Consider the following 23954-nt stretch of genomic DNA (forward strand, 5'->3'; position numbering starts at 1 on the left):
CTTAAAAGGAGAAGTGGGAAGCAAGACTTGAACTGGGGACCTCTTGATATGCAATCACATACTTTACTGCTGAGGTATACACATCCTCTTTACCTGAAATATGCCTTCACACACACCTTATTACTGCGAGCAGCAGGCTGTAGAGTGCAGACGTCACATATAATACCATGGACTCTGACTAGCACTGAGTTATACCTACTCTGGGATTCCAGCTGTGGGACTAGCTTACTCTCTTGTCTACTCACCATGCTGGAAGTGAGAGTGAGTCTTACTCTCTTCTGCAATCACTCTGTGCCCTAAATTTCAGTCTTAGTCTCTCGTCTGCTCACTCTCTGCAGTAAGTGTGCAAAGCTGTCAGTGACTCAGCCAGTCTAAGCCTCCTAGCTCATTTAAAAATCCACTGCCTCAGACATTGACAGAACACAACTCTAGTGAGGAAAGACTTCTTTTTAACAGTGCTTTGGTTAGCAGTACCATACAACTCTCACACAGTCACTATCTCTTCTAATCGATGCAAGTTCACATAGATGTCTTTTAAAATGCAATTTCTGTGTCCCTCACGTAGTAATGTCTTTAACAATGCTATATCTTTGTTTTATGGTAAAACAATTTGATATGGTATACATATTGGACCAGTCTTACTGTACATTCTAGTAACGGTAAGCTGGCGTGATACTAGTGAAACACACTGGAAACAGTACACAGGCCAGTCACAGTGTACCAGCATTTGGGTCCAGTTTTGTCTAGCCGACGTTACCTTACATACTAATTACAGTAAATAGGTGTGCTACTGGAGAAAGACACAAGTAACAGCATGCAGGCATTTGTTTCTTACACATATTACTATCAGTAAGCACACATGCTACTGTCCAAACTCAGTTCTAAAACTGCAGAGACTTCTGTTACAGTATAAGGACATTTGTGAAAGCATTACGGGCATACAGTGTCCACACACTCACATCTTTGCTGCTGTACAGGCACACAGTGTTTCTTAAAGCACAACAAATCAGCTGTGCTGTGGTAAATACAGTGGAATTTAGAAACTTGTGATTTGTTTACCTATGTATTTTTTCTTTGCACCTGCAATTTCTGCTATATGCTCAATTATTAGAAGCAATGCTTGTTAATAAATCCATGCTGTAAAACATTATCTGTGTGCTGCACACTACAGAATGTAGAAAGATGTATTAAAGTACACAGTATCATGCTGTATACACAAATTTCAATTTGTCCCTGTGTGCCAATGTACGAACTCTTGTTTTACTCGAATTGATCCATGGTGCAGTTACTGGGCGTGAGTGTGAAAACTGTTAATTTTCGCACAACAGTCTTAAGGATGCACATAAAACTTTAAGCTATTTTGTTTAAATCGTCGTTTTAGTGTGAAATACTTTCAATAAATCCCCAAGAATTGTAGAAAGTGATATAGAAAGAAATTGAAAGCTTCTTTCATGTGTGAAGGGGCCACCCAGATTGATCCATGGTGCAGTTACTGGGTGTGAGTGTGAAAACTGTTAATTTTCAACAAGAGTCATAAGGATGCACATAAAACTTTGAGCTATTTTGCTTAATTAGTCCTTTTAGTGTGACATACTTTAAAAAAATCCCCAAGAATTGAAAAAAGCGATACAGAAAGAAATTGACAGCTTCTTTAAAGTATTAAGAGGGCACCCGGATTTGAACCAGGGACCTCTTGATCTGCAGTCAAATGCTCTACCACTGAGCTATACCCCCTTGTTGTACTATCTGGAAGTGGATGGACTAGAAACTGCTGCTGTGGATCTCATCAGAACAGCTTCCTCTTTTATAGGCTCTCTATACCACCTGCTGATTTATTAGTCACAGGGTCTGGGACACAGCCTGACTCATGCCCCTGGCTACAAGCTGATGGACACACTCAACACACCTGATGCTTCACTATTCACACCAAAATACATAGCATGACAGCAGGTCCTAGGCCAAGGGTGCCAATTCACTCTCAGGCTTACTCTTGCTTCACTAGTCACAGGGACTGCTATGGAGACCGGCTGCTGGTCCCTTCACACAACCCTCTTACGGACGCAGCCAAAACCTAAAACTCTTTTTAATTAGTGGTTTTTCTGTGACATACTTTCAAGAAATCTCCAGAAATTGAAATAAGTAACAGATAATTTTTTTTTGTTCCTTAAAAGGAGAAGTGGGAAGCAAGACTTGAACTGGGGACCTCTTAATCTGCAGTCACATACTTTACTGCTGAGCTATACACACCCTCTGTTCCTGAAATATGCCTTCACACACACCTTATTACTGCGAGCAGCAGGCTGTAGAGTGCAGACGTCACATATAATACCATGGACTCTGACTAGCACTGAGTTATACCTACTCTGGGATTCCAGCTGTGGGACTAGCTTACTCTCTTGTCTACTCACCATGCTGGAAGTGAGAGTGAGTCTTACTCTCTTCTGCAATCACTCTGTGCCCTAAATTTCAGTCTTAGTCTCTCGTCTGCTCACTCTCTGCAGTAAGTGTGCAAAGCTGTCAGTGACTCAGCCAGTCTAAGCCTCCTAGCTCATTTAAAAATCCACTGCCTCAGACATTGACAGAACACAACTCTAGTGAGGAAAGACTTCTTTTTAACAGTGCTTTGGTTAGCAGTACCATACAACTCTCACACAGTCACTATCTCTTCTAATCGATGCAAGTTCACATAGATGTCTTTTAAAATGCAATTTCTGTGTCCCTAACGTGGTAATGTCTTTAACAATGCTATATCTTTGTTTTATGGTAAAACAATTTGATATGGTATACATATTGGACCAGTCTTACAGTACATTCTAGTAACGGTAAGCTGGCGTGATACTAGTGAAAGACACTGGAAACAGTACACAGGCCAGTCACAGTGTACCAGCATTTGGGTCCAGTTTTGTCTAGCCGATGTTACCTTACATACTAATTACAGTAAATAGGTGTGCTACTGGAGAAAGACACAAGTAACAGCATGCAGGCATTTGTTTCTTAAACATATTACTATCAGTAAGCACACATGCTACTGTCCAAACTCAGTTCTAAAACTGCAGAGACTTCTGTTACAGTATAAGGACATTTGTGAAAGCATTACGGGCATACAGTGTCCACACACTCACATCTTTGCTGCTGTACAGGCACACAGTGTTTCTTAAAGCACAACAAATCAGCTGTGCTGTGGTAAATACAGTGGAATTTAGAAACTTGTGATTTGCTTACCTATGTATTTTTTCTTTGCACCTGTAATTTCTGCTATATGCTCAATTATTAGAAGCAATGCTTGTTAATAAATCCATGCCGTAAAACATTATCTGTGTGCTGCACACTACAGAATGAAGAAAGATGTATTAAAGTACACAGTATCATGCTGTGTACACAAATTTCAATTTGTCCCTGTGTGCCAATGTACGAACTCTTGTTTTACTCGAATTGATCCATGGTGCAGTTACTGGGCGTGAGTGTGAAAACTGTTAATTTTCGCACAACAGTCTTAAGGATGCAAATAAAACTTTGAGCTATTTTGTTTAAATAGTCGTTTTAGTGTGAAATACTTTCAATAAATCCCCAAGAATTGTAGAAAGTGATATAGAAAGAAATTGAAAGCTTCTTTCATGTGTGAAGGGGGCACCCAGATTGATCCATGGTGCAGTTACTGGGTGTGAGTGTGAAAACTGTTAATTTTCAACAAGAGTCATAAGGATGCACATAAAACTTTGAGCTATTTTGCTTAATTAGTCGTTTTAGTGTGACATACTTTCAAAAAATCCCCAAGAATTGAAAAAAGCGATACAGAAAGAAATTGACAGCTTCTTTAAAGTATTAAGGGGGCACCCGGATTTGAACCAGGGACCTCTTGATTTGCAGTCAAATGGTCTACCACTGAGCTATACCCCCTTGTTGTACTATCTGGAAGTGGATGGACTAGAAACTGCTGCTGTGGATCTCATCAGAACGGCTTCCTCTTTTATAGGCTCTCTATACCACCTGCTGATTTATTAGTCACAGGGTCTGGGACACAGCCTGACTCATGCCCCTGGCTACAAGGTGATGGACACACTCAACACACCTGATGCTTCACTATTCACACCAAAATACATAGCATGACAGCAGGTCCTAGGCCAAGGGTGCCAATTCACTCTCAAGCTTACTCTTGCTTCACTAGTCACAGGGACTGCTATGGAGACCGGCTGCTGGTCCTTTCACACAACCCTCTTACGGACGCAGATAAAACCTAAAACTCTTTTTAATTAGTGGTTTTTCTGTGACATACTTTCAAGAAATCTCCAGAAATTGAAATAAGTAACAGAGAATTTTTTTTTTGTTCCTTAAAAGGAGAAGTGGGAAGCAGGACTTGAGCTGGGGACCTCTTGATCTGCAGTCACATACTTTACTGCTGAGCTATACACATCCTCTTTTCCTGAAATATGCGTTCACACACACCTTATTACTGCGAGCAGCAGGCTGTAGAGTGCAGACGTCACATATAATACCATGGACTCTGACTAGCACTGAGTTATACCTACTCTGGGATTCCAGCTGTGGGACTAGCTTACTCTCTTGTCTACTCACCATGCTGGAAGTGAGAGTGAGTCTTACTCTCTTCTGCAATCACTCTGTGCCCTAAATTTCAGTCTTAGTCTCTCGTCTGCTCACTCTCTGCAGTAAGTGTGCAAAGCTGTCAGTGACTCAGCCAGTCTAAGCCTCCTAGCTCATTGAAAAATCCACTGCCTCAGACATTGACAGAACACAACTCTAGTGAGGAAAGACTTCTTTTTAACAGTGCTTTGGTTAGCAGTACCATACAACTCTCACACAGTCACTATCTCTTCTAATCGATGCAAGTTCACATAGATGTCTTTTAAAATGCAATTTCTGTGTCCCTCACGTGGTAATGTCTTTAACAATGCTATATCTTTGTTTTATGGTAAAACAATTTGATATGGTATACATATTGGACCAGTCTTACAGTACATTCTAGTAACGGTAAGCTGGCGTGATACTAGTGAAACACACTGGAAACAGTACACAGGCCAGTCACAGTGTACCAGCATTTGGGTCCAGTTTTGTCTAGCCGACGTTACCTTACATACTAATTACAGTAAATAGGTGTGCTACTGGAGAAAGACACAAGTAACAGCATGCAGGCATTTGTTTCTTAAACATATTACTATCAGTAAGCACACATGCTACTGTCCAAACTCAGTTCTAAAACTGCAGAGACTTCTGTTACAGTATAAGGACATTTGTGAAAGCATTACGGGCATACAGTGTCCACACACTCACATCTTTGCTGCTGTACAGGCACACAGTGTTTCTTAAAGCACAACAAATCAGCTGTGCTGTGGTAAATACAGTGGAATTTAGAAACTTGTGATTTGCTTACCTATGTATTTTTTCTTTGCACCTGTAATTTCTGCTATATGCTCAATTATTAGAAGCAATGCTTGTTAATAAATCCATGCCGTAAAACATTATCTGTGTGCTGCACACTACAGAATGTAGAAAGATGTATTAAAGTACACAGTATCATGCTGTGTACACAAATTTCAATTTGTCCCTGTGTGCCAATGTACGAACTCTTGTTTTACTCGAATTGATCCATGGTGCAGTTACTGGGCGTGAGTGTGAAAACTGTTAATTTTCGCACAACAGTCTTAAGGATGCACATAAAACTTTGAGCTATTTTGTTTAAATAGTCGTTTTAGTGTGAAATACTTTCAATAATTCCCCAAGAATTGTAGAAAGTGATATAGAAAGAAATTGAAAGCTTCTTTCATGTGTGAAGGGGGCACCCAGATTGATCCATGGTGCAGTTACTGGGTGTGAGTGTGAAAACTGTTAATTTTCAACAAGAGTCATAAGGATGCACATAAAACTTTGAGCTATTTTGCTTAATTAGTCGTTTTAGTGTGACATACTTTCAAAAAATCCCCAAGAATTGAAAAAAGCGATACAGAAAGAAATTGACAGCTTCTTTAAAGTATTAAGGGGGCACCCGGATTTGAACCAGGGACCTCTTGATTTGCAGTCAAATGCTCTACCACTGAGCTATACCCCCTTGTTGTACTATCTGGAAGTGGATGGACTAGAAACTGCTGCTGTGGATCTCATCAGAACGGCTTCCTCTTTTATAGGCTCTCTATACCACCTGCTGATTTATTAGTCACAGGGTCTGGGACACAGCCTGACTCATGCCCCTGGCTACAAGCTGATGGACACACTCAACACACCTGATGCTTCACTATTCACGCCAAAATACATAGCATGACAGCAGGTCCTAGGCCAAGGGTGCCAATTCACTCTCAAGCTTACTCTTGCTTCACTAGTCACAGGGACTGCTATGGAGACCGGCTGCTGGTCCTTTCACCCAACCCTCTTACGGACGCAGATAAAACCTAAAATTCTTTTTAATTAGTGGTTTTTCTGTGACATACTTTCAAGAAATCTCCAGCAATTGAAATAAGTAACAGAGAATTTTTTTTTTGTTCCGTAAAAGGAGAAGTGGGAAGCAGGACTTGAGCTGGGGACCTCTTGATCTGCAGTCACATACTTTACTGCTGAGCTATACACATCCTCTTTCCCTGAAATATGCGTTCACACACACCTTATTACTGCGAGCAGCAGGCTGTAGAGTGCAGACGTCACATATAATACCATGGACTCTGACTAGCACTGAGTTATACCTACTCTGGGATTCCAGCTGTGGGACTAGCTTACTCTCTTGTCTACTCACCATGCTGGAAGTGAGAGTGAGTCTTACTCTCTTCTGCAATCACTCTGTGCCCTAAATTTCAGTCTTAGTCTCTTGTCTGCTCACTCTCTGCAGTAAGTGTGCAAAGCTGTCAGTGACTCAGCCAGTCTAAGCCTCCTAGCTCATTGAAAAATCCACTGCCTCAGACATTGACAGAACACAACTCTAGTGAGGAAAGACTTCTTTTTAACAGTGCTTTGGTTAGCAGTACCATACAACTCTCACACAGTCACTATCTCTTCTAATCGATGCAAGTTCACATAGATGTCTTTTAAAATGCAATTTCTGTGTCCCTAACGTGGTAATGTCTTTAACAATGCTATATCTTTGTTTTATGGTAAAACAATTTGATATGGTATACATATTGGACCAGTCTTACAGTACATTCTAGTAACGGTAAGCTGGCGTGATACTAGTGAAAGACACTGGAAACAGTACACAGGCCAGTCACAGTGTACCAGCATTTGGGTCCAGTTTTGTCTAGCCGATGTTACCTTACATACTAATTACAGTAAATAGGTGTGCTACTGGAGAAAGACACAAGTAACAGCATGCAGGCATTTGTTTCTTAAACATATTACTATCAGTAAGCACACATGCTACTGTCCAAACTCAGTTCTAAAACTGCAGAGACTTCTGTTACAGTATAAGGACATTTGTGAAAGCATTACGGGCATACAGTGTCCACACACTCACATCTTTGCTGCTGTACAGGCACACAGTGTTTCTTAAAGCACAACAAATCAGCTGTGCTGTGGTAAATACAGTGGAATTTAGAAACTTGTGATTTGCTTACCTATGTATTTTTTCTTTGCACCTGTAATTTCTGCTATATGCTCAATTATTAGAAGCAATGCTTGTTAATAAATCCATGCCGTAAAACATTATCTGTGTGCTGCACACTACAGAATGTAGAAAGATGTATTAAAGTACACAGTATCATGCTGTGTACACAAATTTCAATTTGTCCCTGTGTGCCAATGTACGAACTCTTGTTTTACTCGAATTGATCGATGGTGCAGTTACTGGGCGTGAGTGTGAAAACTGTTAATTTTCGCACAACAGTCTTAAGGATGCAAATAAAACTTTGAGCTATTTTGTTTAAATAGTCGTTTTAGTGTGAAATACTTTCAATAAATCCCCAAGAATTGTAGAAAGTGATATAGAAAGAAATTGAAAGCTTCTTTCATGTGTGAAGGGGGCACCCAGATTGATCCATGGTGCAGTTACTGGGTGTGAGTGTGAAAACTGTTAATTTTCAACAAGAGTCATAAGGATGCACATAAAACTTTGAGCTATTTTGCTTAATTAGTCGTTTTAGTGTGACATACTTTCAAAAAATCCCCAAGAATTGAAAAAAGCGATACAGAAAGAAATTGACAGCTTCTTTAAAGTATTAAGGGGGCACCCGGATTTGAACCAGGGACCTCTTGATTTGCAGTCAAATGGTCTACCACTGAGCTATACCCCCTTGTTGTACTATCTGGAAGTGGATGGACTAGAAACTGCTGCTGTGGATCTCATCAGAACGGCTTCCTCTTTTATAGGCTCTCTATACCACCTGCTGATTTATTAGTCACAGGGTCTGGGACACAGCCTGACTCATGCCCCTGGCTACAAGGTGATGGACACACTCAACACACCTGATGCTTCACTATTCACACCAAAATACATAGCATGACAGCAGGTCCTAGGCCAAGGGTGCCAATTCACTCTCAAGCTTACTCTTGCTTCACTAGTCACAGGGACTGCTATGGAGACCGGCTGCTGGTCCTTTCACACAACCCTCTTACGGACGCAGATAAAACCTAAAACTCTTTTTAATTAGTGGTTTTTCTGTGACATACTTTCAAGAAATCTCCAGAAATTGAAATAAGTAACAGAGAATTTTTTTTTTGTTCCTTAAAAGGAGAAGTGGGAAGCAGGACTTGAGCTGGGGACCTCTTGATCTGCAGTCACATACTTTACTGCTGAGCTATACACATCCTCTTTTCCTGAAATATGCGTTCACACACACCTTATTACTGCGAGCAGCAGGCTGTAGAGTGCAGACGTCACATATAATACCATGGACTCTGACTAGCACTGAGTTATACCTACTCTGTGATTCCAGCTGTGGGACTAGCTTACTCTCTTGTCTACTCACCATGCTGGAAGTGAGAGTGAGTCTTACTCTCTTCTGCAATCACTCTGTGCCCTAAATTTCAGTCTTAGTCTCTCGTCTGCTCACTCTCTGCAGTAAGTGTGCAAAGCTGTCAGTGACTCAGCCAGTCTAAGCCTCCTAGCTCATTGAAAAATCCACTGCCTCAGACATTGACAGAACACAACTCTAGTGAGGAAAGACTTCTTTTTAACAGTGCTTTGGTTAGCAGTACCATACAACTCTCACACAGTCACTATCTCTTCTAATCGATGCAAGTTCACATAGATGTCTTTTAAAATGCAATTTCTGTGTCCCTCACGTGGTAATGTCTTTAACAATGCTATATCTTTGTTTTATGGTAAAACAATTTGATATGGTATACATATTGGACCAGTCTTACAGTACATTCTAGTAACGGTAAGCTGGCGTGATACTAGTGAAACACACTGGAAACAGTACACAGGCCAGTCACAGTGTACCAGCATTTGGGTCCAGTTTTGTCTAGCCGACGTTACCTTACATACTAATTACAGTAAATAGGTGTGCTACTGGAGAAAGACACAAGTAACAGCATGCAGGCATTTGTTTCTTAAACATATTACTATCAGTAAGCACACATGCTACTGTCCAAACTCAGTTCTAAAACTGCAGAGACTTCTGTTACAGTATAAGGACATTTGTGAAAGCATTACGGGCATACAGTGTCCACACACTCACATCTTTGCTGCTGTACAGGCACACAGTGTTTCTTAAAGCACAACAAATCAGCTGTGCTGTGGTAAATACAGTGGAATTTAGAAACTTGTGATTTGCTTACCTATGTATTTTTTCTTTGCACCTGTAATTTCTGCTATATGCTCAATTATTAGAAGCAATGCTTGTTAATAAATCCATGCCGTAAAACATTATCTGTGTGCTGCACACTACAGAATGTAGAAAGATGTATTAAAGTACACAGTATCATGCTGTGTACACAAATTTCAATTTGTCCCTGTGTGCCAATGTACGAACTCTTGTTTTACTCGAATTGATCCATGGTGCAGTTACTGGGCGTGAGTGTGAAAACTGTTAATTTTCGCACAACAGTCTTAAGGATGCACATAAAACTTTGAGCTATTTTGTTTAAATAGTCGTTTTAGTGTGAAATACTTTCAATAAATCCCCAAGAATTGTAGAAAGTGATATAGAAAGAAATTGAAAGCTTCTTTCATGTGTGAAGGGGGCACCCAGATTGATCCATGGTGCAGTTACTGGGTGTGAGTGTGAAAACTGTTAATTTTCAACAAGAGTCATAAGGATGCACATAAAACTTTGAGCTATTTTGCTTAATTAGTCGTTTTAGTGTGACATACTTTCAAAAAATCCCCAAGAATTGAAAAAAGCGATACAGAAAGAAATTGACAGCTTCTTTAAAGTATTAAGGGGGCACCCGGATTTGAACCAGGGACCTCTTGATTTGCAGTCAAATGCTCTACCACTGAGCTATACCCCCTTGTTGTACTATCTGGAAGTGGATGGACTAGAAACTGCTGCTGTGGATCTCATCAGAACGGCTTCCTCTTTTATAGGCTCTCTATACCACCTGCTGATTTATTAGTCACAGGGTCTGGGACACAGCCTGACTCATGCCCCTGGCTACAAGCTGATGGACACACTCAACACACCTGATGCTTCACTATTCACGCCAAAATACATAGCATGACAGCAGGTCCTAGGCCAAGGGTGCCAATTCACTCTCAAGCTTACTCTTGCTTCACTAGTCACAGGGACTGCTATGGAGACCGGCTGCTGGTCCTTTCACCCAACCCTCTTACGGACGCAGATAAAACCTAAAATTCTTTTTAATTAGTGGTTTTTCTGTGACATACTTTCAAGAAATCTCCAGCAATTGAAATAAGTAACAGAGAATTTTTTTTTTGTTCCGTAAAAGGAGAAGTGGGAAGCAGGACTTGAGCTGGGGACCTCTTGATCTGCAGTCACATACTTTACTGCTGAGCTATACACATCCTCTTTCCCTGAAATATGCGTTCACACACACCTTATTACTGCGAGCAGCAGGCTGTAGAGTGCAGACGTCACATATAATACCATGGACTCTGACTAGCACTGAGTTATACCTACTCTGGGATTCCAGCTGTGGGACTAGCTTACTCTCTTGTCTACTCACCATGCTGGAAGTGAGAGTGAGTCTTACTCTCTTCTGCAATCACTCTGTGCCCTAAATTTCAGTCTTAGTCTCTTGTCTGCTCACTCTCTGCAGTAAGTGTGCAAAGCTGTCAGTGACTCAGCCAGTCTAAGCCTCCTAGCTCATTGAAAAATCCACTGCCTCAGACATTGACAGAACACAACTCTAGTGAGGAAAGACTTCTTTTTAACAGTGCTTTGGTTAGCAGTACCATACAACTCTCACACAGTCACTATCTCTTCTAATCGATGCAAGTTCACATAGATGTCTTTTAAAATGCAATTTCTCTGTCCCTCACGTGGTAATGTCTTTAACAATGCTATATCTTTGTTTTATGGTAAAACAATTTGATATGGTATACATATTGGACCAGTCTTACTGTACATTCTAGTAACGGTAAGCTGGCGTGATACTAGTGAAACACACTGGAAACAGTACACAGGCCAGTCACAGTGTACCAGCATTTGGGTCCAGTTTTGTCTAGCCGACGTTACCTTACATACTAATTACAGTAAATAGGTGTGCTACTGGAGAAAGACACAAGTAACAGCATGCAGGCATTTGTTTCTTACACATATTACTATCAGTAAGCACACATGCTACTGTCCAAACTCAGTTCTAAAACTGCAGAGACTTCTGTTACAGTATAAGGACATTTGTGAAAGCATTACGGGCATACAGTGTCCACACACTCACATCTTTGCTGCTGTACAGGCACACAGTGTTTCTTAAAGCACAACAAATCAGCTGTGCTGTGGTAAATACAGTGGAATTTAGAAACTTGTGATTTGTTTACCTATGTATTTTTTCTTTGCACCTGCAATTTCTGCTATATGCTCAATTATTAGAAGCAATGCTTGTTAATAAATCCATGCCGTAAAACATTATCTGTGTGCTGCACACTACAGAATGTAGAAAGATGTATTAAAGTACACAGTATCATGCTGTGTACACAAATTTCAATTTGTCCCTGTGTGCCAATGTACGAACTCTTGTTTTAATCGAATTGATCCATGGTGCAGTTACTGGGCGTGAGTGTGAAAACTGTTAATTTTCGCACAACAGTCTTAAGGATGCACATAAAACTTTGAGCTATTTTGTTTAAATAGTCGTTTTAGTGTGAAATACTTTCAATAAATCCCCAAGAATTGTAGAAAGTGATATAGAAAGAAATTGAAAGCTTCTTTCATGTGTGAAGGGGGCACCCAGATTGATCCATGGTGCAGTTACTGGGTGTGAGTGTGAAAACTGTTAATTTTCAAAAAGAGTCATAAGGATGCACATACAACTTTGAGCTATTTTGCTTAATTAGTCGTTTTAGTGTGACATACTTTCAAAAAATCCCCAAGAATTGAAAAAAGCGATACAGAAAGAAATTGACAGCTTCTTTAAAGTATTAAGGGGGCACCCGGATTTGAACCAGAGACCTCTTGATCTGCAGTCAAATGCTCTACCACTGAGCTATACCCCCTTGTTGTACTATCTGGAAGTGGATGGACTAGAAACTGCTGCTGTGGATCTCATCAGAACGGCTTCCTCTTTTATAGGCTCTCTATACCACCTGCTGATTTATTAGTCACAGGGTCTGGGACACAGCCTGACTCATGCCCCTGGCTACAAGCTGATGGACACACTCAACACACCTGCTGCTTCACTATTCACACCAAAATACATAGCATGACAGCAGGTCCTAGGCCAAGGGTGCCAATTCACTCTCAAGCTTACTCTTGCTTCACTAGTCACAGGGACTGCTATGGAGACCGGCTGCTGGTCCTTTCACACAACCCTCTTACGGACGCAGATAAAACCTAAAACTCTTTTTAATTAGTGGTTTTTCTGTGACATACTTTCAAGAAATCTCCAGAAATTGAAATAAGTAACAGAGAATTTTTTTTTTGTTCCTTAAAAGGAGAAGTGGGAAGCAAGACTTGAACTGGGGACCTCTTGATCTGCAGTCACATACTTTACTGCTGAGCTATACACATCCTCTTTTCCTGAAATATGCCTTCACACACACCTTATTACTGCGAGCAGCAGGCTGTAGAGTGCAGACGTCACATATAATACCATGGACTCTGACTAGCACTGAGTTATACCTACTCTGGGATTCCAGCTGTGGGACTAGCTTACTCTCTTGTCTACTCACCATGCTGGAAGTGAGAGTGAGTCTTACTCTCTTCTGCAATCACTCTGTGCCCTAAATTTCAGTCTTAGTCTCTCGTCTGCTCACTCTCTGCAGTAAGTGTGCAAAGCTGTCAGTGACTCAGCCAGTCTAAGCCTCCTAGCTCATTTAAAAATCCAATGCCTCAGACATTGACAGAACACAACTCTAGTGAGGAAAGACTTCTTTTTAACAGTGCTTTGGTTAGCAGTACCATACAACTCTCACACAGTCACTATCTCTTCTAATCGATGCAAGTTCACATAGATGTCTTTTAAACTGCAATTTATGTGTCCCTCACGTGGTAATGTCTTTAACAATGCTATATCTTTGTTTTATGGTAAAACAATTTGATATGGTATACATATTGGACCAGTCTTACTGTACATTCTAGTAACGGTAAGCTGGCGTGATACTAGTGAAACACACTGGAAACAGTACACAGGCCAGTCACAGTGTACCAGCATTTGGGTCCAGTTTTGTCTAGCCGACGTTACCTTACATACTAATTACAGTAAATAGGTGTGCTACTGGAGAAAGACACAAGTAACAGCATGCAGGCATTTGTTTCTTACACATATTACTATCAGTAAGCACACATGCTACTGTCCAAACTCAGTTCTAAAACTGCAGAGACTTCTGTTACAGTATAAGGACATTTGTGAAAGCATTACGGGCATACAGTGTCCACACACTCACATCTTTGCTGCTGTACAGGCACACAGTGTTTCTTAAAGCACAACAAATCAGCTGTGCTGTGGTAAATACAGTGGAATTTAGAAACTCGTGATTTGTTTACCTATGTATTTTTTCTTTGCACCTGCAATTTCTGCTATATGCTCAATTATTAGAAGCAATGCTTGTTAATAAATCCATGCCGTAAAACATTATCTGTGTGCTGCACACTACAGAATGTAGAAAGATGTATTAAAGTACACAGTATCATGCTGTGTACACAAATTTCAATTTGTCCCTGTGTGCCAATGTACGAACTCTTGTTTTACTCGAATTGATCCATGGTGCAGTTACTGGGCGTGAGTGTGAAAACTGTTAATTTTCGCACAACAGTCTTAAGGATGCACATAAAACTTTGAGCTATTTTGTTTAAATAGTCGTTTTAGTGTGAAATACTTTCAATAAATCCCCAAGAATTGTAGAAAGTGATATAGAAAGAAATTGAAAGCTTCTTTCATGTGTGAAGGGGGCACCCAGATTGATCCATGGCGCAGTTACTGGGTGTGAGTGTGAAAACTGTTAATTTTCAACAAGAGTCATAAGGATGCACATAAAACTTTGAGCTATTTTGCTTAATTAGTCGTTTTAGTGTGACATACTTTCAAAAAATCCCCAAGAATTGAAAAAAGCGATACAGAAAGAAATTGACAGCTTCTTTAAAGTATTAAGGGGGCACCCGGATTTGAACCAGGGACCTCTTGATCTGCAGTCAAATGCTCTACCACAGAGCTATACCCCCTTGTTGTACTATCTGGAAGTGGATGGACTAGAAACTGCTGCTGTGGATCTCATCAGAACGGCTTCCTCTTTTATAGGCTCTCTATACCACCTGCTGATTTATTAGTCACAGGGTCTGGGACACAGCCTGACTCATGCCTCTGGCTACAAGCTGATGGACACACTCAACACACCTGATGCTTCACTATTCACACCAAAATACATAGCATGACAGCAGGTCCTAGGCCAAGGGTGCCAATTCACTCTCAAGCTTACTCTTGCTTCACTAGTCACAGGGACTGCTATGGAGACCGGCTGCTGGTCCTTTCACACAACCCTCTTACGGACGCAGATAAAACCTAAAACTCTTTTTAATTAGTGGTTTTTCTGTGACATACTTTCAAGAAATCTCCAGAAATTGAAATAAGTAACAGAGAATTTTTTTTTTCTTCCTTAAAAGGAGAAGTGGGAAGCAAGACTTGAACTGGGGACCTCTTGATCTGCAGTCACATACTTTACTGCTGAGCTATACACATGCTCTTTTCCTGAAATATGCCTTCACACACACCTTATTACTGCGAGCAGCAGGCTGTAGAGTGCAGACGTCACATATAATACCATGGACTCTGACTAGCACTGAGTTATACCTACTCTGGGATTCCAGCTGTGGGACTAGCTTACTCTCTTGTCTACTCACCATGCTGGAAGTGAGAGTGAGCCTTACTCTCTTCTGCAATCACTCTGTGCCCTAAATTTCAGTCTTAGTCTCTCGTCTGCTCACTCTTTGCAGTAAGTGTGCAAAGCTGTCAGTGACTCAGCCAGTCTAAGCCTCCTAGCTCATTTAAAAATCCACTGCCTCAGACATTGACAGAACACAACTCTAGTGAGGAAAGACTTCTTTTTAACAGTGCTTTGGTTAGCAGTACCATACAACTCTCACACAGTCACTATCTCTTCTAATCGATGCAAGTTCACATAGATGTCTTTTAAAATGCAATTTCTGTGTCCCTCACGTGGTAATGTCTTTAACAATGCTATATCTTTGTTTTATGGTAAAACAATTTGATATGGTATACATATTGGACCAGTCTAACTGCACATTCTAGTAACGGTAAGCTGGCGTGATACTAGTGAAAAACACTGGAAACTTTACACAGACCAGTCACAGTGTGCCAGCATTTGGGTCCAGTTTTGTCTAGCCGACGTTACCTTACATACTAATTACAGTAAATAGGTGTGCTACTGGAGAAAGACACAAGCAACAGCATGCAGGCATTTGTTTCTTACACATATTACTATCAGTAAGCACACATGCTACTGTCCAAACTCAGTTCTAAAACTGCAGAGACTTCTGTTACAGTATAAGGACATTTGTGAAAGCATTACGGGCATACAGTGTCCACACACTCACATCTTTGCTGCTTTACAGGCACACAGTGTTTCTTAAAGCACAACAAATCAGCTGTGCTGTGGTAAATACAGTGGAATTTAGAAACTTGTGATTTGTTTACCTATGTATTTTTTCTTTGCACCTGCAATTTCTGCTATATGCTCAATTATTAGAAGCAATGCTTGTTAATAAATCCATGCCGTAAAACATTATCTGTGTGCTGCACACTACAGAATGTTATAAGATGTATTAAAGTACACAGTATCATGCTGTGTACACAAATTTCAATTTGTCCCTGTGTGCCAATGTACGAACTCTTGTTTTACTCGAATTGATCCATGGTGCAGTTACTGGGCGTGAGTGTGAAAACTGTTAATTTTCGCACAACAGTCTTAAGGATGCACATAAAACTTTGGGCTATTTTGTTTAAATCGTCGTTTTAGTGTGAAATACTTTCAATAAATCCCCAAGAATTGTAGAAAGTGATATAGAAAGAAATTGAAAGCTTCTTTCATGTGTGAAGGGGGCACCCAGATTGATCCATGGTGCAGTTACTGGGTGTGAGTGTGAAAACTGTTAATTTTCAAAAAGAGTCATAAGGATGCACATAAAACTTTGAGCTATTTTGCTTAATTAGTCGTTTTAGTGTGACATACTTTCAAAAAATCCCCAAGAATTGAAAAAAGCGATACAGAAAGAAATTGACAGCTTCTTTAAAGTATTAAGGGGGCACCCGGATTTGAACCAGGGACCTCTTGATCTGCAGTCAAACGCTCTACCACTGAGCTATACCCCCTTGTTGTACTATCTGGAAGTGGATGGACTAGAAACTGCTGCTGTGGATCTCATCAGAACGGCTTCCTCTTTTATAGGCTCTCTATACCACCTGCTGATTTATTAGTCACAGGGTCTGGGACACAGCCTGACTCATGCCCCTGGCTACAAGCTGATGGACACACTCAACACCTGATGCTTCACTATTCACACCAAAATACATAGCATGACAGCAGATCCTAGGCCAAGGGTGCCAATTCACTCTCAAGCTTACTCTTGCTTCACTAGTCACAGGGACTGCTATGGAGACCGGCTGCTGGTCCTTTCACACAACCCTCTTACGGACGCAGATAAAACCTAAAACTCTTTTTAATTAGTGGTTTTTCTGTGACATACTTTCAAGAAATCTCCAGAAATTGAAATAAGTAACAGAGATTTTTTTTTTTGTTCCTTAAAAGGAGAAGTGGGAAGCAAGACTTGAACTGGGGATCTCTTGATCTGCAGTCACATACTTTACTGCTGAGCTATACACATCCTCTTTTCCTGAAATATGCTTTCACACACACCTTATTACTGCGAGCAGCAGGCTGTAGAGTGCAGACGTCACATATAATACCATGGACTCTGACTAGCACTGAGTTATACCTACTCTGGGATTCCAGCTGTGGGACTAGCTTACTCTCTTGTCTACTCACCATGCTGGAAGTGAGAGTGAGTCTTACTCTCTTCTGAAATCACTCTGTGCCCTAAATTTCAGTCTTAGTCTCTCGTCTGCTCACTCTCTGCAGTAAGTGTGCAAAGCTGTCAGTGACTCAGCCAGTCTAAGCCTCCTAGCTCATTTAAAAATCCACTGCCTCAGACATTGACAGAACACAACTCTAGTGAGGAAAGACTTCTTTTTAACAGTGCTTTGGTTAGCAGTACCATACAACTCTCACACAGTCACTATCTCTTCTAATCGATGCAAGTTCACATAGATGTCTTTTAAAATGCAATTTCTGTGTCCCTCACGTGGTAATGTCTTTAACAATGCTATATCTTTGTTTTATGGTAAAACAATTTGATATGGTATACATATTGGACCAGTCTTACAGTACATTCTAGTAACGGTAAGCTGGCGTGATACTAGTGAAACACACTGGAAACAGTACACAGGCCAGTCACAGTGTACCAGCATTTGGGTCCAGTTTTGTCTAGCCGACGTTACCTTACATACTAATTACAGTAAATAGGTGTGCTACTGGAGAAAGACACAAGTAACAGCATGCAGGCATTTGTTTCTTAAACATATTACTATCAGTAAGCACACATGCTACTGTCCAAACTCAGTTCTAAAACTGCAGAGACTTCTGTTACAGTATAAGGACATTTGTGAAAGCATTACGGGCATACAGTGTCCACACACTCACATCTTTGCTGCTGTACAGGCACACAGTGTTTCTTAAAGCACAACAAATCAGCTGTGCTGTGGTAAATACAGTGGAATTTAGAAACTTGTGATTTGCTTACCTATGTATTTTTTCTTTGCACCTGTAATTTCTGCTATATGCTCAATTATTAGAAGCAATGCTTGTTAATAAATCCATGCCGTAAAACATTATCTGTGTGCTGCACACTACAGAATGTAGAAAGATGTATTAAAGTACACAGTATCATGCTGTGTACACAAATTTCAATTTGTCCCTGTGTGCCAATGTACGAACTCTTGTTTTACTCGAATTGATCCATGGTGCAGTTACTGGGCGTGAGTGTGAAAACTGTTAATTTTCGCACAACAGTCTTAAGGATGCACATAAAACTTTGAGCTATTTTGTTTAAATAGTCGTTTTAGTGTGAAATACTTTCAATAAATCCCCAAGAATTGTAGAAAGTGATATAGAAAGAAATTGAAAGCTTCTTTCATGTGTGAAGGGGGCACCCAGATTGATCCATGGTGCAGTTACTGGGTGTGAGTGTGAAAACTGTTAATTTTCAACAAGAGTCATAAGGATGCACATAAAACTTTGAGCTATTTTGCTTAATTAGTCGTTTTAGTGTGACATACTTTCAAAAAATCCCCAAGAATTGAAAAAAGCGATACAGAAAGAAATTGACAGCTTCTTTAAAGTATTAAGGGGGCACCCGGATTTGAACCAGGGACCTCTTGATTTGCAGTCAAATGCTCTACCACTGAGCTATACCCCCTTGTTGCACTGTCTGGAAGTGGATGGACTAGAAACTGCTGCTGTGGATCTCATCAGAACGGCTTCCTCTTTTATAGGCTCTCTATACCACCTGCTGATTTATTAGTCACAGGGTCTGGGACACAGCCTGACTCATGCCCCTGGCTACAAGCTGATGGACACACTCAACACACCTGATGCTTCACTATTCACACCAAAATACATAGCATGACAGCAGGTCCTAGGCCAAGGGTGCCAATTCACTCTCAAGCTTACTCTTGCTTCACTAGTCACAGGGACTGCTATGGAGACCGGCTGCTGGTCCTTTCACACAACCCTCTTACGGACGCAGATAAAACCTAAAACTCTTTTTAATTAGTGGTTTTTCTGTGACATACTTTCAAGAAATCTCCAGAAATTGAAATAAGTAACAGAGAATTTTTTTTTTGTTCCTTAAAAGGAGAAGTGGGAAGCAGGACTTGAGCTGGGGACCTCTTGATCTGCAGTCACATACTTTACTGCTGAGCTATACACATCCTCTTTTCCTGAAATATTCGTTCACACACACCTTATTACTGCGAGCAGCAGGCTGTAGAGTGCAGACGTCACATATAATACCATGGACTCTGACTAGCACTGAGTTATACCTACTCTGGGATTCCAGCTGTGGGACTAGCTTACTCTCTTGTCTACTCACCATGCTGGAAGTGAGAGTGAGTCTTACTCTCTTCTGCAATCACTCTGTGCCCTAAATTTCAGTCTTAGTCTCTCGTCTGCTCACTCTCTGCAGTAAGTGTGCAAAGCTGTCAGTGACTCAGCCAGTCTAAGCCTCCTAGCTCATTTAAAAATCCACTGCCTCAGACATTGACAGAACACAACTCTAGTGAGGAAAGACTTCTTTTTAACAGTGCTTTGGTTAGCAGTACCATACAACTCTCACACAGTCACTATCTCTTCTAATCGATGCAAGTTCACATAGATGTCTTTTAAAATGCAATTTCTGTGTCCCTCACGTGGTAATGTCTTTAACAATGCTATATCTTTGTTTTATGGTAAAACAATTTGATATGGTGTACATATTGGACCAGTCTTACAGTACATTCTAGTAACGGTAAGCTGGCGTGATACTAGTGAAACACACTGGAAACAGTACACAGGCCAGTCACAGTGTACCAGCATTTGGGTCCAGTTTTGTCTAGCCGACGTTACCTTACATACTAATTACAGTAAATAGGTGTGCTACTGGAGAAAGACACAAGTAACAGCATGCAGGCATTTGTTTCTTAAACATATTACTATCAGTAAGCACACATGCTACTGTCCAAACTCAGTTCTAAAACTGCAGAGACTTCTGTTACAGTATAAGGACATTTGTGAAAGCATTACGGGCATACAGTGTCCACACACTCACATCTTTGCTGCTGTACAGGCACACAGTGTTTCTTAAAGCACAACAAATCAGCTGTGCTGTGGTAAATACAGTGGAATTTAGAAACTTGTGATTTGCTTACCTATGTATTTTTTCTTTGCACCTGCAATTTCTGCTATATGCTCAATTATTAGAAGCAATGCTTGTTAATAAATCCATGCCGTAAAACATTATCTGTGTGCTGCACACTACAGAATGTAGAAAGATGTATTAAAGTACACAGTATCATGCTGTGTACACAAATTTCAATTTGTCCCTGTGTGCCAATGTACGAACTCTTGTTTTACTCGAATTGATCCATGGTGCAGTTACTGGGCGTGAGTGTGAAAACTGTTAATTTTCGCACAACAGTCTTAAGGATGCACATAAAACTTTGAGCTATTTTGTTTAAATAGTCGTTTTAGTGTGAAATACTTTCAATAAATCCCCAAGAATTGTAGAAAGTGATATAGAAAGAAATTGAAAGCTTCTTTCATGTGTGAAGGGGGCACCCAGATTGATCCATGGTGCAGTTACTGGGTGTGAGTGTGAAAACTGTTAATTTTCAACAAGAGTCATAAGGATGCACATAAAACTTTGAGCTATTTTGCTTAATTAGTCGTTTTAGTGTGACATACTTTCAAAAAATCCCCAAGAATTGAAAAAAGCGATACAGAAAGAAATTGACAGCTTCTTTAAAGTATTAAGGGGGCACCCGGATTTGAACCAGGGACCTCTTGATTTGCAGTCAAATGCTCTACCACTGAGCAATACCCCCTTGTTGTACTATCTGGAAGTGGATGGACTAGAAACTGCTACTGTGGATCTCATCAGAACGGCTTCCTCTTTTATAGGCTCTCTATACCACCTGCTGATTTATTAGTCACAGGGTCTGGGACACAGCCTGACTCATGCCCCTGGCTACAAGCTGATGGACAAACTCAACACACCTGATGCTTCACTATTCACACCAAAATACATAGCATGACAGCAGGTCCTAGGCCAAGGGTGCCAATTCACTCTCAAGCTTACTCTTGCTTCACTAGTCACAGGGACTGCTATGGAGACCGGCTGCTGGTCCTTTCACACAACCCTCTTACGGACGCAGATAAAACCTAAAACTCTTTTTAATTAGTGGTTTTTCTGTGACATACTTTCAAGAAATCTCCAGAAATTGAAATAAGTAACAGAGAATTTTTTTTTTGTTCCTTAAAAGGAGAAGTGGGAAGCAGGACTTGAGCTGGGGACCTCTTGATCTGCAGTCACATACTTTACTGCTGAGCTATACACATCCTCTTTCCCTGAAATATGCGTTCACACACACCTTATTACTGCGAGCAGCAGGCTGTAGAGTGCAGACGTCACATATAATACCATGGACTCTGACTAGCACTGAGTTATACCTACTCTGGGATTCCAGCTGTGGGACTAGCTTACTCTCTTGTCTACTCACCATGCTGGAAGTGAGAGTGAGTCTTACTCTCTTCTGCAATCACTCTGTGCCCTAAATTTCAGTCTTAGTCTCTCGTCTGCTCTCTCTCTGCAGTAAGTGTGCAAAGCTGTCAGTGACTCAGCCAGTCTAAGCCTCCTAGCTCATTGAAAAATCCACTGCCTCAGACATTGACAGAACACAACTCTAGTGAGGAAAGACTTCTTTTTAACAGTGCTTTGGTTAGCAGTACCATACAACTCTCACACAGTCACTATCTCTTCTAATCGATGCAAGTTCACATAGATGTCTTTTAAAATGCAATTTCTGTGTCCCTCACGTGGTAATGTCTTTAACAATGCTATATCTTTGTTTTATGGTAAAACAATTTGATATGGTATACATATTGGACCAGTCTTACTGTACATTCTAGTAACGGTAAGCTGGCGTGATACTAGTGAAACACACTGGAAACAGTACACAGGCCAGTCACAGTGTACCAGCATTTGGGTCCAGTTTTGTCTAGCCGACGTTACCTTACATACTAATTACAGTAAATAGGTGTGCTACTGGAGAAAGACACAAGTAACAGCATGCAGGCATTTGTTTCTTAAACATATTACTATCAGTAAGCACACATGCTACTGTCCAAACTCAGTTCTAAAACTGCAGAGACTTCTGTTACAGTATAAGGACATTTGTGAAAGCATTACGGGCATACAGTGTCCACACACTCACATCTTTGCTGCTGTACAGGCACACAGTGTTTCTTAAAGCACAACAAATCAGCTGTGCTGTGGTAAATACAGTGGAATTTAGAAACTTGTGATTTGCTTACCTATGTATTTTTTCTTTGCACCTGCAATTTCTGCTATATGCTCAATTATTAGAAGCAATGCTTGTTAATAAATCCATGCCGTAAAACATTATCTGTGTGCTGCACACTACAGAATGTAGAAAGATGTATTAAAGTACACAGTATCATGCTGTGTACACAAATTTCAATTTGTCCCTGTGTGCCAATGTACGAACTCTTGTTTTACTCGAATTGATCCATGGTGCAGTTACTGGGCGTGAGTGTGAAAACTGTTAATTTTCGCACAACAGTCTTAAGGATGCACATAAAACTTTGAGCTATTTTGTTTAAATAGTCGTTTTAGTGTGAAATACTTTCAATAAATCCCCAAGAATTGTAGAAAGTGATATAGAAAGAAATTGAAAGCTTCTTTCATGTGTGAAGGGGGCACCCAGATTGATCCATGGTGCAGTTACTGGGTGTGAGTGTGAAAACTGTTAATTTTCAACAAGAGTCATAAGGATGCACATAAAACTTTGAGCTATTTTGCTTAATTAGTCGTTTTAGTGTGACATACTTTCAAAAAATCCCCAAGAATTGAAAAAAGCGATACAGAAAGAAATTGACAGCTTCTTTAAAGTATTAAGGGGGCACCCGGATTTGAACCAGGGACCTCTTGATTTGCAGTCAAATGCTCTACCACTGAGCAATACCCCCTTGTTGTACTATCTGGAAGTGGATGGACTAGAAACTGCTGCTGTGGATCTCATCAGAACGGCTTCCTCTTTTATAGGCTCTCTATACCACCTGCTGATTTATTAGTCACAGGGTCTGGGACACAGCCTGACTCATGCCCCTGGCTACAAGCTGATGGACAAACTCAACACACCTGATGCTTCACTATTCACACCAAAATACATAGCATGACAGCAGGTCCTAGGCCAAGGGTGCCAATTCACTCTCAAGCTTACTCTTGCTTCACTAGTCACAGGGACTGCTATGGAGACCGGCTGCTGGTCCTTTCACACAACCCTCTTACGGACGCAGATAAAACCTAAAACTCTTTTTAATTAGTGGTTTTTCTGTGACATACTTTCAAGAAATCTCCAGAAATTGAAATAAGTAACAGAGAATTTTTTTTTTGTTCCTTAAAAGGAGAAGTGGGAAGCAGGACTTGAGCTGGGGACCTCTTGATCTGCAGTCACATACTTTACTGCTGAGCTATACACATCCTCTTTCCCTGAAATATGCGTTCACACACACCTTATTACTGCGAGCAGCAGGCTGTAGAGTGCAGACG

The 23954-nt window shown here is 40.6% G+C and overlaps 11 non-coding genes across 11 annotated transcripts; all 11 read right to left on the reverse strand.

The window, feature by feature from the left end:
• Positions 1-1662: 1662 nt before the first annotated feature.
• TRNAC-GCA (transfer RNA cysteine (anticodon GCA)) lies at positions 1663-1734 on the reverse strand. Its single transcript has one exon. It is a non-coding gene; the product is annotated as a tRNA-Cys (tRNA).
• A 2091-nt stretch (positions 1735-3825) lies between these two features.
• TRNAC-GCA (transfer RNA cysteine (anticodon GCA)) lies at positions 3826-3897 on the reverse strand. Its single transcript has one exon. It is a non-coding gene; the product is annotated as a tRNA-Cys (tRNA).
• A 2092-nt stretch (positions 3898-5989) lies between these two features.
• Positions 5990-6061, reverse strand: TRNAC-GCA (transfer RNA cysteine (anticodon GCA)). The gene has a single exon. It is a non-coding gene; the product is annotated as a tRNA-Cys (tRNA).
• A 2092-nt stretch (positions 6062-8153) lies between these two features.
• TRNAC-GCA (transfer RNA cysteine (anticodon GCA)) lies at positions 8154-8225 on the reverse strand. Its single transcript has one exon. It is a non-coding gene; the product is annotated as a tRNA-Cys (tRNA).
• Positions 8226-10317: 2092 nt separating this feature from the next.
• TRNAC-GCA (transfer RNA cysteine (anticodon GCA)) lies at positions 10318-10389 on the reverse strand. Its single transcript has one exon. It is a non-coding gene; the product is annotated as a tRNA-Cys (tRNA).
• Positions 10390-12481: 2092 nt separating this feature from the next.
• TRNAC-GCA (transfer RNA cysteine (anticodon GCA)) lies at positions 12482-12553 on the reverse strand. The gene has a single exon. It is a non-coding gene; the product is annotated as a tRNA-Cys (tRNA).
• A 2092-nt stretch (positions 12554-14645) lies between these two features.
• Positions 14646-14717, reverse strand: TRNAC-GCA (transfer RNA cysteine (anticodon GCA)). The gene has a single exon. It is a non-coding gene; the product is annotated as a tRNA-Cys (tRNA).
• A 2092-nt stretch (positions 14718-16809) lies between these two features.
• On the reverse strand, positions 16810-16881 carry TRNAC-GCA (transfer RNA cysteine (anticodon GCA)). The gene has a single exon. It is a non-coding gene; the product is annotated as a tRNA-Cys (tRNA).
• A 2090-nt stretch (positions 16882-18971) lies between these two features.
• Positions 18972-19043, reverse strand: TRNAC-GCA (transfer RNA cysteine (anticodon GCA)). The gene has a single exon. It is a non-coding gene; the product is annotated as a tRNA-Cys (tRNA).
• Positions 19044-21135: 2092 nt separating this feature from the next.
• Positions 21136-21207, reverse strand: TRNAC-GCA (transfer RNA cysteine (anticodon GCA)). Its single transcript has one exon. It is a non-coding gene; the product is annotated as a tRNA-Cys (tRNA).
• A 2092-nt stretch (positions 21208-23299) lies between these two features.
• TRNAC-GCA (transfer RNA cysteine (anticodon GCA)) lies at positions 23300-23371 on the reverse strand. Its single transcript has one exon. It is a non-coding gene; the product is annotated as a tRNA-Cys (tRNA).
• Positions 23372-23954: the final 583 nt, after the last annotated feature.

This window comes from Pleurodeles waltl, chromosome 4_1 (genome assembly GCF_031143425.1).
Source record: "Pleurodeles waltl isolate 20211129_DDA chromosome 4_1, aPleWal1.hap1.20221129, whole genome shotgun sequence".
NCBI classification, from domain to species: Eukaryota; Metazoa; Chordata; class Amphibia; order Caudata; family Salamandridae; genus Pleurodeles; species Pleurodeles waltl.